The sequence below is a fragment of the Lithobates pipiens genome, unplaced genomic scaffold (assembly GCF_037356315.1).
Source record: "Lithobates pipiens isolate NorthernLeopardFrog02 unplaced genomic scaffold, aLitPip1_a1.2 Scaffold_28, whole genome shotgun sequence".
In the NCBI taxonomy this organism is placed as follows: Eukaryota; Metazoa; Chordata; class Amphibia; order Anura; family Ranidae; genus Lithobates; species Lithobates pipiens.
In genome coordinates this window covers 13,790,851-13,803,798 of record NW_027507789.1, presented here as the reverse complement: position 1 = coordinate 13,803,798, position 12,948 = coordinate 13,790,851, and the positions used below count along the sequence as shown (strand labels likewise).

Here is a 12,948-nt window from a genome sequence, read left to right as displayed (position 1 = left end):
AAGGGCCTCTTCCCGACAACCCTGGCCGTTGGTTGTCGGGGTCTGCGGGCGGGGGGCTTATCGGAATCCGGGAGCCCCCTTTAATAAGGGGGCCCCCGGATACCGGCCCCCCACCCTATGTGAATGAGTATGGGGTACAATGTACCCCTACCCATTCACCTGTGAAAAAAAGTACAAAAAAAAAACACAACACAGGGTTAAAATATTTTATTGCACAGCTCCGGGGGTCTTCCGTCTTCGGGGGTCTTCTCGCCGGACTCCTCCGCTATCTTCTTGTAGCTCTTTTACTAGCGGAGGAGCCCGGCATTCTTCCTCGCCGCCGGCCTCTTCTCCCGACTTCGGGGGTCTTGTCCCCCTCTTCGGTTCTTCTGCCGGGCCACCGCGCCTTCTTATAGCTCTTTTACAGGCGGTGGCCCGGTCTTCTGCTGCCGCCGCCGCCCGTTCTTCTTCTTCTTCTTCTTCTTCTTCTTCGATCTCCCTGGCCGGAATGCCAGGGACGCGCTGTGCTGCCACTTATATAGGGACAATGGGGCGGTGTCACATGGGTTGATGTCACATGGGTTGGTCACATGGGTTGATGTCACATGGCGACTGTGACATCAACCCATGTGACATCAACCCATGTGACACCGCCCCATTGTCCCTATATAAGTGGCAGCACAGCGCGTCCCTGGCATTCCGGCCAGGGAGATCGTCGAGGCAACATCTCCTGGAGAAGAAGGAGAAGGAGAAGAAGAAGAAGAAGAAGAAGAAGAAGAAGGAGAAGGAGAAGGAGAAGGAGAAGGAGAAGGAGAAGGAGAAGGAGAAGGAGAAGGAGAAGGAGAAGGAGAAGGAGAAGGAGAAGGAGAAGGAGAAGGAGAAGGAGAAGGAGAAGGAGAAGGAGAAGGAGAAGGAGAAGGAGAAGGAGAAGGAGAAGAAGAAGAAGAAGAAGAAGAAGAAGAAGAAGAAGAAGAAGAAGAAGAAGAAGAAGAACGGGCGGCGGCGGCGGCAGCAGAAGACCGGGCCACCGCCTGTAAAAGAGCTATAAGAAGGCGCGGTGGCCCGGCAGAAGAACCGAAGAGGGGGACAAGACCCCCGAAGTCGGGAGAAGAGGCCGGCGGCGAGGAAGAAAGCCGGACTCCTCCGCTAGTAAAAGAGCTACAAGAAGATAGCGGAGGAGTCCGGCGAGAAGACCCCCGAAGACGGAAGACCCCCGGAGCTGTGCAATAAAATATTTTAACCCTGTGTTGTGTTTTTTTTTTGTACTTTTTTTCACAGGTGAATGGGTAGGGGTACATTGTACCCCATACTCATTCACATAGGGTGGGGGGCTCCCGGATTCCGATAAGCCCCCCGCCCGCAGACCCCGACAACCAACGGCCAGGGTTGTCGGGAAGAGGCCCTTGTCCTCATCAACATGGGGACAAGGTGCTTTGGGGTGGGGGGGCCGCACGCCCCCCTCCCCCAAGGCACCCCCCCATGTTGAGGGCACGCGGCCTGGTACGGCTCAGGAGGGGGGGGGGCCGCCCGCTCGTCCCCACCCCCTTTCCTGGCCGGCCGGGTAGCGTGCTCGGATAAGGGTCTGGTGTGGATCTGGGGGGGACCCCCACGCCGTTTTTTCGGCGTAGGGGGTTTCCCTTGGAATCCATACCAGACCTAAGGGCCTGGTATGCTCTCGGAGGGGGAACCCACGTCAAATTTTTTTTCAGAAATTTGGCGTGGAGTTCCCCCTTCAGAGCTCATTCTCTGATTGGCCACGGCAAAAGTCGCCTGGCCTGGGGAAACCTTTCTGGCTGTGAAAGCTTTTTGCATTCATTCAGCTAAATGCACGAACATTCTCCACAAAGTAGAGGCTAGAAAGCCTTTATGCGGTGACTCACCTCTCACTGTCTGGCAGCTCCGCTCGGGCTAAGGAACGGAGCTGCCTACGTCACTTCCGGGTTTCGTGAAGCAGCCGAAAGCCGGAAGTGACTGCCTGTCTAAGAGTGACAATGCTCCCGCCCGTAGAATCACAGTGATTTTACGGGCGGAAGCTAGTCGGCGTTCTGCTGTGCGCCGCAAGGCGGGTTTTTAACCCGCAAATGAAGCGCCATGAATGCAATCTTGTGATTGCATGGACGTGGCGCTTCTCATAGTGCACTGTGACCGGCGCCACAGTACACTATGTTAAATTGTTAAATGACATTTTTTTTTTTTTTTTAAATGTCTTAAAGGGCCCATTTTTTTTTTTCCTTTTTTTTTTTTTACACCTAGGGAGAGGGGGGGCGGCGCCCGGGCGCCCCCTATGGGCGGGCCGCCACTGCTACAACGTATTATTGTAAAAATACAAAAAAATCTATTTATACACAACACACAAATAAAAATATGGATACAGACACATATTCAGAGTCATAGGTATATACACAAAATCCCTATTAGCGACACCGTCAATGCTGTAGTCTCACACTTAAAATACTGCGTCCAAAAACTTCTACATGTTTCGCCAAAAACGGCTTCATCAGGAAAAATGGACGAAGTATTTCAAAAGTAATTTTTAGATAAATTCTGATATAGATTCTCAACCTTAGGTGTATAGAAAAGAGAAAAAAAAACATCTTAATAAAGAACACATAAACATAAACAGCATTAGATCAGTCCAAGATGGCCACATGAAACCCCATCGGGAACATCCATACGAGATGTAGTCTCCCATCCCCATCCAAAATCCATGATACAAACTGAAATGTGTTCTCAAAAGATGGTTTCACTGAGAAAAAAAAAAAAAAAAGGGAAACCAATTTGTTATTGTTACTTGTTTCAAATGAAATGTTCAGACCAAGCTGGACAAGGTATCGTCAGTTCTAATCATAGAGATGTGTTCCTTACCCTATGCGGTCCTCCATGTTGAACATGAGCTCCTCAAGCTGCACGCAAAGGCTGTGTAGCTTTTATATTCCTCCCCGTTGGAGGCAAAAAGCGGTGTGTGACGTCACGCCGCCAATGGCGCCACGCGGACACTCTAGGGAGGCCCACAGGGCCCGGACTAAAACCCGGAAACCCGGAAGTAACCACTTCCGGTCAGCACAGCCGCAATAACATACCCTGCTGACAGTCAAATGCCATGGTGTGAATATACAAGATGATATGGCGACAGGCAAACCTGGGAGCCGTGACCAGAGGGGGCCTCAAGGTGGGCACACGGCGGGAAAGACTCGTAAGTGCAACCTACCGTGCACCCTTGGGTGTCCATACGGGGGCCCCTATACAGCCTTAAACACCCCACGGAGTGCAAAAGAAAAAAAAAAAAAAAAAGGGAAAAAAGATAAACTTTTTATTAAAACATTGTAGGAGATTACTCCAAAAAGGGGGCCAATGCTCGTTCCCGCGGCCATCTCAGATGTCACGAATGCATCTCTTGATTGCTATATACAAACATCTGAAAAACAATATACAAAATTATTCGGCAAATATTATACATAAAGAAAAAAAAAGGATTATTATATATAAATTATCCTCATGTGAATGGATCCACATCCTCCTCTCTGCTCAGGAGGCCACCAGATAGCCCATATGGCCCGCCCATGCCCCACCACCGTGTGTATATGTTGGTTGCATGGGCCCATGGCAGGAAATGAGGGTGACCAAAACTTCCTATGGCAGCACAGGATGCCCAAGGTCAAAGCACAACAAGAGACACCCAGAGCCAGACATCAAGAATACAGGTGACTATTATCATTTCACTATGAGTAATCCACCCAAATTCATAGAAAAAGTTTATAGCTTATCCCTTCATTAAGCCCCCTGGGTATCAAGTCGCTTTCAACAAATATATCCATCGAGTTTCTAACTGTAAAAGTCTGGTATCGATATCCCCCCCCTCGTCCATGTTGAGGTATATGTTCAAGGCTAAAAAATCCGATGGACGCAAGATTGAAATTGTGATATAGTCCTACGTGTCGGCTTATGGGTGTTTCCATCCTGCGTTTGGAGATAAGGGATACATGGTCTCTTATCCTACAAAACAGAGGACGCTTAGTTTTCCCCACGGAAAATGCTCCACATACACACTTCATACAAGTATACAGAACCAATTGTTTGACAGTTTGTTCTGTATTTCGGTGTCCAAGTGTTCTGATTGGAAAGTAGACTATCTCTCCCTTCCATCATGTAGGGACAAAAGTTACACTTGCCACATGGATAAGTGCCTGGTATCATTCTTTTAGATGTATCAAGTTTCCAATGATATCTACTCACCAAAGTATCTCTAATCGATCGCGATCGTTTATACGTAATTTCAGGATAGGGTTTAGTAAACTTTAGAGTCCTGTCGTCAGCTGTTAACAGGTGCCAAAATGTATTATATATGTTCCTCACTTTTGCATGTTGTCGATTGTATTTTGTAATAATCCTAGTCATTGCCGATGAGTTCATCCGTCTGGGTTTATATAACACCGTTGATCTATCCTGGTTTTTCACGCGGTTATATGCCTTTTTGAGACAATTTTTACTATAGGCCCTAGTAAGTAAACGATTTCTCAGGGAATTGGCCTCTTTTTGAAAGTCACTATATTCGGTACAGTTTCGCTTCAATCTTAGAAACTGACTGTAAGGAATACTGTCAATCAATTTTTGTGGGTGTGAACTATTGGTATGCAGTAAACTGTTACCCGCTGAGGGTTTTCTGTATAAGGTGAAGCTTAATGTTCCCATTTCGTTGGCATAAATCTCGACATTCAAAAAAGTGATTCTCCTCTGATCAAAGGTGTAAGTAAATTTTAAATTATAATTATTAGTTTGTAAACTTTCCAAAAATGACGTCAGACCCTCTTTTGATCCTGCTCAAATCATGAAGACATCGTCTATGTATCGATGCCAGGATACAATCTGGCTGATGTCCATTGACTTGGCTTCATCCGAAAATAGATCTCTTTCTCACCCCCCAGGTATAGGTTTGCATATGAGGGTGCACATTTAGCCCCCATTGCAACACCCTGCACCTGGAGGTAGTGTGAACCCTTAAACATAAAGATATTATGTGTCAATATGAATTCGAGCAATTTCAATCTTAAATCCATCAGATTTTTTAGCCTTGAACATATACCTCAACATGAACGGGGGGATATCGATACCAGATTTTTACAGTTATAAACTCGATGGATATATTTGTTGGAAGCGACTTGATACCCAAGGCTTAATGAAGGGATAAGCTATAAACCTTTTCTATGAATTTGGGTGGATTACTCATAGTGAAATGATAATAGTCACCTGTATTCTTGATGTCTGGCTCTGGGTGTCTCTTGTTGTGCTTTGACCTTGGGCATCCATAGGAAGTTTTGGTCACGTTCGCCCCTCATTTCCTGCCATGGGCCCATACAACCAACATGCACGTACAGTGGTGGGGCGCAGGGGAGGGCCATATGGGCTATCTGGTGGCCTCCTGAGCAGAGAGGAGGATGTGGATCCATTCACATGAGGAAAATTTATATATAATAATCCTTTTTTTCTTTATGCATAATATTTGCCGAATAATTTTGTATATTGTTTTTCAGATGTTTGATATAGCAATCAAGAGATGCATTCGTGACATCTGAGATGGCCACGGCAACGAGCATTGGCCCCCTTTTTGGAGTAATCTCCTCCAAGTTTTAATAAAAAGTTTATCTTTTTTTCCCTTTTTTTTTCTTTTGCACTCCGTGGGGGGTTTAAGGCCGTATAGGGGTCCCTGTATGGACACCCAAGGGTTGCACGGTAGGTTGGACTTACGAGTCTTTCCCGCCGTATGCCCACCTTGAGCCCCCCTCTGGTCACGGCTCCCAGGTTTGCCTGTCGCCATATCATCTTGTATATTCACACCATGGCATTTCACTGTCAGCAGGGTATGTTATTGCGGCTGTGCTGGCCCGGAAGTGGTTACTTCCGGTTTTCGGGTTTTAGTCCGTGCCCTGTGGGCCTCCCTAGAGTGTCCGCGTGGCGCCATTGGCGGCGTGACGGCACACGCCGCTTTTTTGGGCGCCAACGGGGAGGGATATAAAAGCTACACAGCCTTTGTGTGCAGCTTGAGGAGCTCATGTTCAACATGGAGGAGACAGCACAGGGTAAGGAACACATCTCTACGATTAGAACTGACGATACCTTGTCCAGCTTGGTCTGGACATTTCATTTTGAAACAAGTAACAATAACAAATTGGTTTCCCTTTTTCTTTTTTTTTTCTCAGTGAAACCATCTATTGAGAACACATTTCAGTTTGTATCATGGAGATACATTGGTTTGGCATTTTTCACTCTTTCATGTGATAACGCACACCAACTGATTATCGGGTGTGCGCGTCAAGACGCTATACATTATTAAGAGGTGAGATATGTTCCCCAATCCCTCTGTTTCTAGATAAAATCATGAAAATTATATAGAGGTATATTCATGTATATCCTCTTTTACATTTGTTACTTTTTTATTTTATTTTATTTTCAGGTGTACTGTGTGTTATGTGTTTGACCTCCATGTGCTTGAGCTCCCAATAGAGATACTAGATATATTCAGCGTAAACTTGGGAAAAAGGGGTGAGTCTGGGGTCTGTTTATATTTAGTCCATGGACCTGTTCTCCCGTATATATACATAAATAATTTGTCAGACTCCAATAGGTAGAATTTGACTATTAAGGACTATAATTATATATGTTATACCTTAGCTATTATTATTCAATATTCGCTGTGACATCCCTCCCTACGGGTGACCCAACACGGCTGCCATTGACCACGGAGTGCAAAATATTTTTGTTGGTCGACTCCCTGTATGTGCTCACCCCACCTCCTATCCTATGCTGAGGTATGGAGTGTTGCAATATAGTTTTTTTTGTGTGTGTGTGGGGGGTGGGAGTGGGGTTGGTTAAGGGGGAAAGGGGAGGGATTTTGGATGGGGGTGGGAGACTACATCTGATATGGATGTTCCCCGATGGGGTTTCATGTGGCCATCTTGGACTGATCTAATGCTGTTTATGTTTGTGTGTTCTTTATTAGTTTTTTTCTCTTTTCTATACACCTAAGGTTGAGAATCTATATCAGAATTTACCAAAAAATTACTTTTGAACAACTTCGTCCATTTTTCCTGATGAAGCAGTTTTTGGCGAAACATGTAGAAGTTTTTGGACGCAGTATTTTAAGTGTGAGATTAAAGCATTGACGGTGTCGCTAATAGGGATTTTGTGTATATACAGTGCCTACAAGTAGTATTCAACCCCCTGCAGATTTAGCAGGTTTGATAAGATGCCAATAAGTTAGAGCCTTCAAACTTTAAACAAGAGCAGGATTTATTAACAGATGCATAAATCTTACAAACCAAAAAGTTATGTTGCTCAGTTAAATTTTAATAAATTTTAAACATAAAAGTGTGGGTCAATTATTATTCAAACCCCAGGGTTTAATATTTTGTGGAATAACCCTTGTTTGCAATTACAGCTAATAATCGTCTTTTATAAGACCTGATCAGGCCGGCACAGGTCTCTGGAGTTATCTTGGCCCACTCCTCCATGCAGATCTTCTCCAAGTTATCTAGGTTCTTTGGGTGTCTCATGTGGACTTTAATCTTGAGCTCCTTCCACAAGTTTTCAATTGGGTTAAGGTCAGGAGACTGACTAGGCCACTGCAACACCTTGATTTTTTCCCTCTTGAACCAGGCCTTGGTTTTCTTGGCTGTGTGCTTTGGGTCATTGTCTTGTTGGAAGATGAAATGACGACCCATCTTAAGGTCCTTGATGGAGGAGCGGAGGTTCTTGGCCAAAATCTCCAGGTAGGCCGTGCTATCCATCTTCCCATGGATGCGGACCAGATGGCCAGGCCCCTTGGCTGAGAAGCAGCCCCACAGCATGATGCTGCCACCACCATGCTTGACTGTAGGGATGGTATTCTTTGGGTCGTATGCAGTGCCATCCAGTCTCCAAACGTCACGTGTGTGGTTGGCACCAAAGATCTCGATCTTGGTCTCATCAGACCAGAGAACCTTGAACCAGTCTGTCTCAGAGTCCTCCAAGTGATCATGAGCAAACTGTAGACGAGCCTTGACATGACGCTTTGAAAGTAAAGGTACCTTACGGGCTCGTCTGGAACGGAGACCATTGCGGTGGAGTACGTTACTTATGGTATTGACTGAAACCAATGTCCCCACTGCCATGAGATCTTCCCGGAGCTCCTTCCTTGTTGTCCTTGGGTTAGCCTTGACTCTTCGGACAAGCCTGGCCTCTGCACGGGAGGAAACTTTCAAAGGCTGTCCAGCCCGTGGAAGGCTAACAGTAGTTCCATAAGCCTTCCACTTCCGGATGATGCGCCCAACAGTGGAGACAGGTAGGCCCAACTCCTTGGAAAGGGTTTTGTACCCCTTGCCAGCCTTGTGACCCTCCACGATCTTGTCTCTGATGGCCTTGGAATGCTCCTTTGTCTTTCCCATGTTGACCATGTATGAGTGCTGTTCACAAGTTTGGGGAGGGTCTTAAATAGTCAGAAAAGGCTGGAAAATGACCAGTTACACTTACCGGTAACGTCTTTTCTAGGAAATCTTCCAGGACGGCACACCTGAGAGATGACTGGTCCACCTGACAGGAAACACAATCAACAACAAATTTAAAAGTCCCACCCCTCCCTCAGACCCTCAGTTATGGTAAAGAAAATCCCACACCAGTGTCAGAGGGAACCTTCTGTGAGGAATCAATATACCACACCAATAAAACAAGGGTAGGGAAGTAGGCCTGCCGTCCTGGAAGATTTCCTAGAAAAGACGTTACCGGTAAGTGTAACTGGTCATTTTCTCCAGTCATCTTCCAGGACGGCACACCTGAGAGGATAAGCAAGAAGTTCAGGCCTACCTTTAGGGCGGGACAACCGCTTGTAGGACCTTCCTGCCAAATGCCAAATCCTGAGGGGACAACAGTTCCACTCTGTAGTGCCTCAGAAAAGTTCTATGGCTCGTCCATGTTGCTGCTCTGCAGATCTGGTCGATTGAGGCGCCTGCCCTTTCTGCCCAGGAGGTCGCTAGGGATCTGGCTGAATGCGCCTTAAGGCGGGTTGGTACTGGTTTACCCGCCTGTCTATAAGCGATGGATATGGTTTGTCTAACCCATCTAGCTATCGTTGTTTTGGATGCTTGTAGACCCTTTCTCTTCCCTGAAAAGGTGATCAATAAATGACTGGATCTCCTAAAGTCTCTCACCCTTTCTAAATAGACTAGGAGACAACGCCTGACATCTAAGAAATGGAATCTTTCCTCTTCCTTATTCTTGGGATTCTGGCAAAAGGACGGGAGAATAATCTCCTGTGTTCTATGAAATAATGAAGCCACCTTTGGCAAATAAAGAGGATCCTGAGTGAGGATTACCCTATCCTCTAGGATGCGCAAAAACGGCCCTTTAATTGAAAGAGCCTGTATATCACCCACCCTTCTGGCCGTAGTAATAGCCAGGAGGAAGGCCAACTTAAAAGATAAAAGTTTAACAGAAATTTGAGCCACCGGCTCAAAAGGCCCCCTTGTTAGGGCATCTAATACCAGGGATAGGTCCCATGGAGGGCAACTGACCGATCTAACTGGGACTACCCTTTCCCTGGCCGACAAAAATCTTTTTATCAGCGGTTCCTGTCCTAGCTTCCTATCAAAAAACACGGACAGGGCTGCCACCTGGACCTTTAGGGTGCTAACTGCCAAACCCTGGTCCACCCCCTCTTGAAGAAAGTCTAGGATGGTAGGTATCATCTGGAGAGCCCCCTCCTTAGACCGCAGCCAGTGGGAGAAGACTTTCCAGACCTTTGCATAAATTTTTCTGGTGACGTCTTTCCTACTGAGGAGAAGAGTATCCATCACTCTCTCCGAACAGCCCCTGTCGCGGAGTATTTCCCTCTCAACAGCCATGCTGTCAGAGAGAGACGACCCGGGTCGGGGTGAAAGATTGGACCCTGACTGAGTAGATCTCGTTGCACCGGCAGATGCAGCGGGGGAGCTATCGAGAGACTCTGAATGGTGGGGAACCAAACTCTCTTGGGCCACCAGGGTGCTATCAGTATCAGGTCTGACCTTGAGTAGGTTAATTTCTGTAGGACTCTGGGGAGAAGTACTAATGGGGGAAAGGCATAAGCCAGCCTGAAATCCCACACCTGTACCAGAGCGTCTATCCCTTCTGCTTCTTGATCCTTGTAAAGGGAGAAAAACCTGAGTACCTTCGCATTCCCTCGGGAAGCGAACAAATCTATTTCTGGCTTGCCAAAATGACTGCACACCAGGAAAAAGATTTCTTTGCTCAATGCCCATTCCCCCTGAAGGATGGGCTGTCTGCTTAGAAAATCTGCTTGCAGATTGAGTGAGCCTTTTATATGAATCGCTGACAGTGAAAGGACCTTCCTTTCTGCTTTCACAAGGATCTGCTGTGCTAACCGTCTTAGTTTGTCCGACTTTGTCCCCCCTTGGTGGTTTATGTATGCCACCGTGACTAGGTTGTCTGAAAGGACCTGAACCTCTCTGTCCTGCAGTTCCTCTCGGAAATAGTCTAAGGCTTTGCCTACTGCCAGAAGCTCCCTGAAATTGGAAGATTCCCTGGCTTGGCTGTGGTTCCAGGACCCCTGGGTATATCGGTCTCCCAGATGAGCCCCCCAACCCCAAGCGCTGGCGTCCGTGGTCAAGACCAAAGGGTTTACCTGGGACCAGGGGCGACCATTCACCAAATTCTGTGGGTCGAGCCACCACTGCAGAGAACGAGATACCTCCTCTGTGATGGGTACTCTGTACTCTAATGTTTCTCTTTTTCCTCCCCATGAGGCAAGTAGGAAAGTCTGAAGCTCCCGAGAATGGAGTTGTGCCCAGGTTACAGCCGGAATGCAGGCCGTCATGAGACCCAGCAGTCTCATTATATATCTCAGAGAGGCTTCTCCCCTTTCGAGAAGGGTGACAACCGCATTCTGGACCTTCGTTACCTTCTCTGTTGGTAGGAATACCTTCTGTGCCTGCAAGTCTAACAGGTAGCCCAGGTATAGTTTGGATTGAGATGGAGTCAGTGAGGACATCTCCCGGCTGACCATCCAGCCCAAGGTCTCCAGAGTTTCTAATACGATGTCTCTGTCTATTACTGCTTGCCTCTGATCCACACTGTAGATCAGCAAGTCGTCCAGGTAGGGTATTAACCCTATCCCTTGCAGATGTAGATATGCTACTACTTCGGCCATCACCTTTGTGAATACCCTTGGACTTGCCGCCAGCCCAAAGGGAAGAGCTCTGAACTGCCAGTGTTGTACTCTCTGCTGTATGCAAACTGCGAAGCGTAGGTACTTCTGGTGTTCGGGAGCAATAGGTACGTGTAGATAAGCGTCTTTTAGGTCCAGGGTGACCATAAAGACTCCTCTCTGCAGATGTTTTCTTACTGAGTAAATACTCTCCATCCTGAACTTTTTGTGAAGTAACGGTTGAGTCTTCTCAAATTTATTATCAACCGAAATTTGCCTGAGGGCTTTGGAACCACAAATACGTGTGAGTAAAACCCCTGGGCAAGCTGACTGGTTGGTACTGGAGCAATAACCCCTTGCTCTGCTAGCTCCTTTAGATTTCTCAGTAACCCTTCTGCCTTGGTTGGGTCCCTGGGAGGAAAAGTAACCAGAAACTCCTGTGGGGGATGAGTCTGAAATTCCAGTCTGTACCCCACTTCTAAAAGATTTAAAATGTATGGACTCTGCGTAATCCTTTCCCACTGGGGAAGGAAGTCGCTGAGTCTTGCGCCTACCTTTACGGTGGCGTCATTTGCCTTCTTTCTGAGAGGCTCCAGAATTGGAGAAAAGAATTGCACTTTTTTCTTTTCCTTTTCCCAAGTTCCACTTCTTCCTCTGTTCGGCTTTCCCCCTATGATGGGTCTTTGAGTAGGGGCCTCGAAAAAATTTCTTACCCCTTTCCCTCTTGGGTCTTACCGGGAATCGGAGACTGGGTGCTTCACGTCGCACCCGCTCTGTTTAAATAACGCGCCGATCGGCGCCATCTTTAAGAGGTCCGTCGTCCGGAAATTACGTACGGCCTCTTCCGGTCCTGCGCCCTGAGGCTGGAACGCACGCCGGTGCGTCCAGCCGCCTCAGCGGTTTCCGGAACTCGATACCCGGAAGTGACGCCTTTGGACTTCCGGACATGCGCCGTAGTGCTGGAACGCACGCCATCCGCGTTCCGCACTCCGGAAGACAGCAGCTCACCTCACTCCACCAACAAAGCTTGTTCAAGGTAGGAAAAAACAAGGTATGAAAAGGGGAATAGCACTTCTGGGACAACTCCCCTGTCCCGCGAGGCTGTTAACAAGGCTCCCTAAGGAGGCCTTGAGTGAGGATTACCTCCCCCAAGTATTCCCTGAGGGATACAAGGGAGCACCACAGACCCGTCTGCTAAGTCCCAGGGAGAAAAACCTCACAAGGAAAAAACGGGGTCCCAGACCCTATAACAAAAAGTTAAAAGGAAACTTGGTTTCGCTGCCATCCTGTGGGAAACACAATCAAGAACTGAGGGTCTGAGGGAGGGGTGGGGACTTTTAAATTTGTTGTTGATTGTGTTTCCTGTCAGGTGGACCAGTCATCTCTCAGGTGTGCCGTCCTGGAAGATGACTGGAGAAAAACAGATAATTAATCCAAACATGTGAAGCTCATTGTTCTTTGTGCCTGAACTACTTCTTAATACTTTAGTGGAACCAAACAGAATTCTGTTGAATTGAGGGGTTGAATAATAATTGACCCTCTGAATAAACTTTTCACTATTTAAAAAAAAATTAAACAAAGAAATAACATTCTTTTTTGCTGCAGTGCATTTCACACTTCCAGGCTGATCTACAGTCCAAATGTCACAATGCCAAGTTAATTCCGAATGTGTAAACCTGCTAAATCTGCAGGGGGTTGAATACTACTTGTAGGCACTGTACCTATGACTCTGAATATATGTCTATATCCATCTTTTTATTTGTGTGTTGTGTATAAATAAAAAGATTTTTTTTGTATTT

At 46.8% G+C, this 12,948-nt stretch overlaps 1 protein-coding gene across 1 annotated transcript in view; it reads right to left on the bottom strand.

Annotated features, from left to right (window-relative positions):
* TTYH2 (tweety family member 2) overlaps window positions 1-12,948 on the bottom strand; it is a 131,630-nt gene that overhangs the window by 15,033 nt on the left and 103,649 nt on the right. The gene's annotated exons all lie outside the window — the stretch shown is intronic.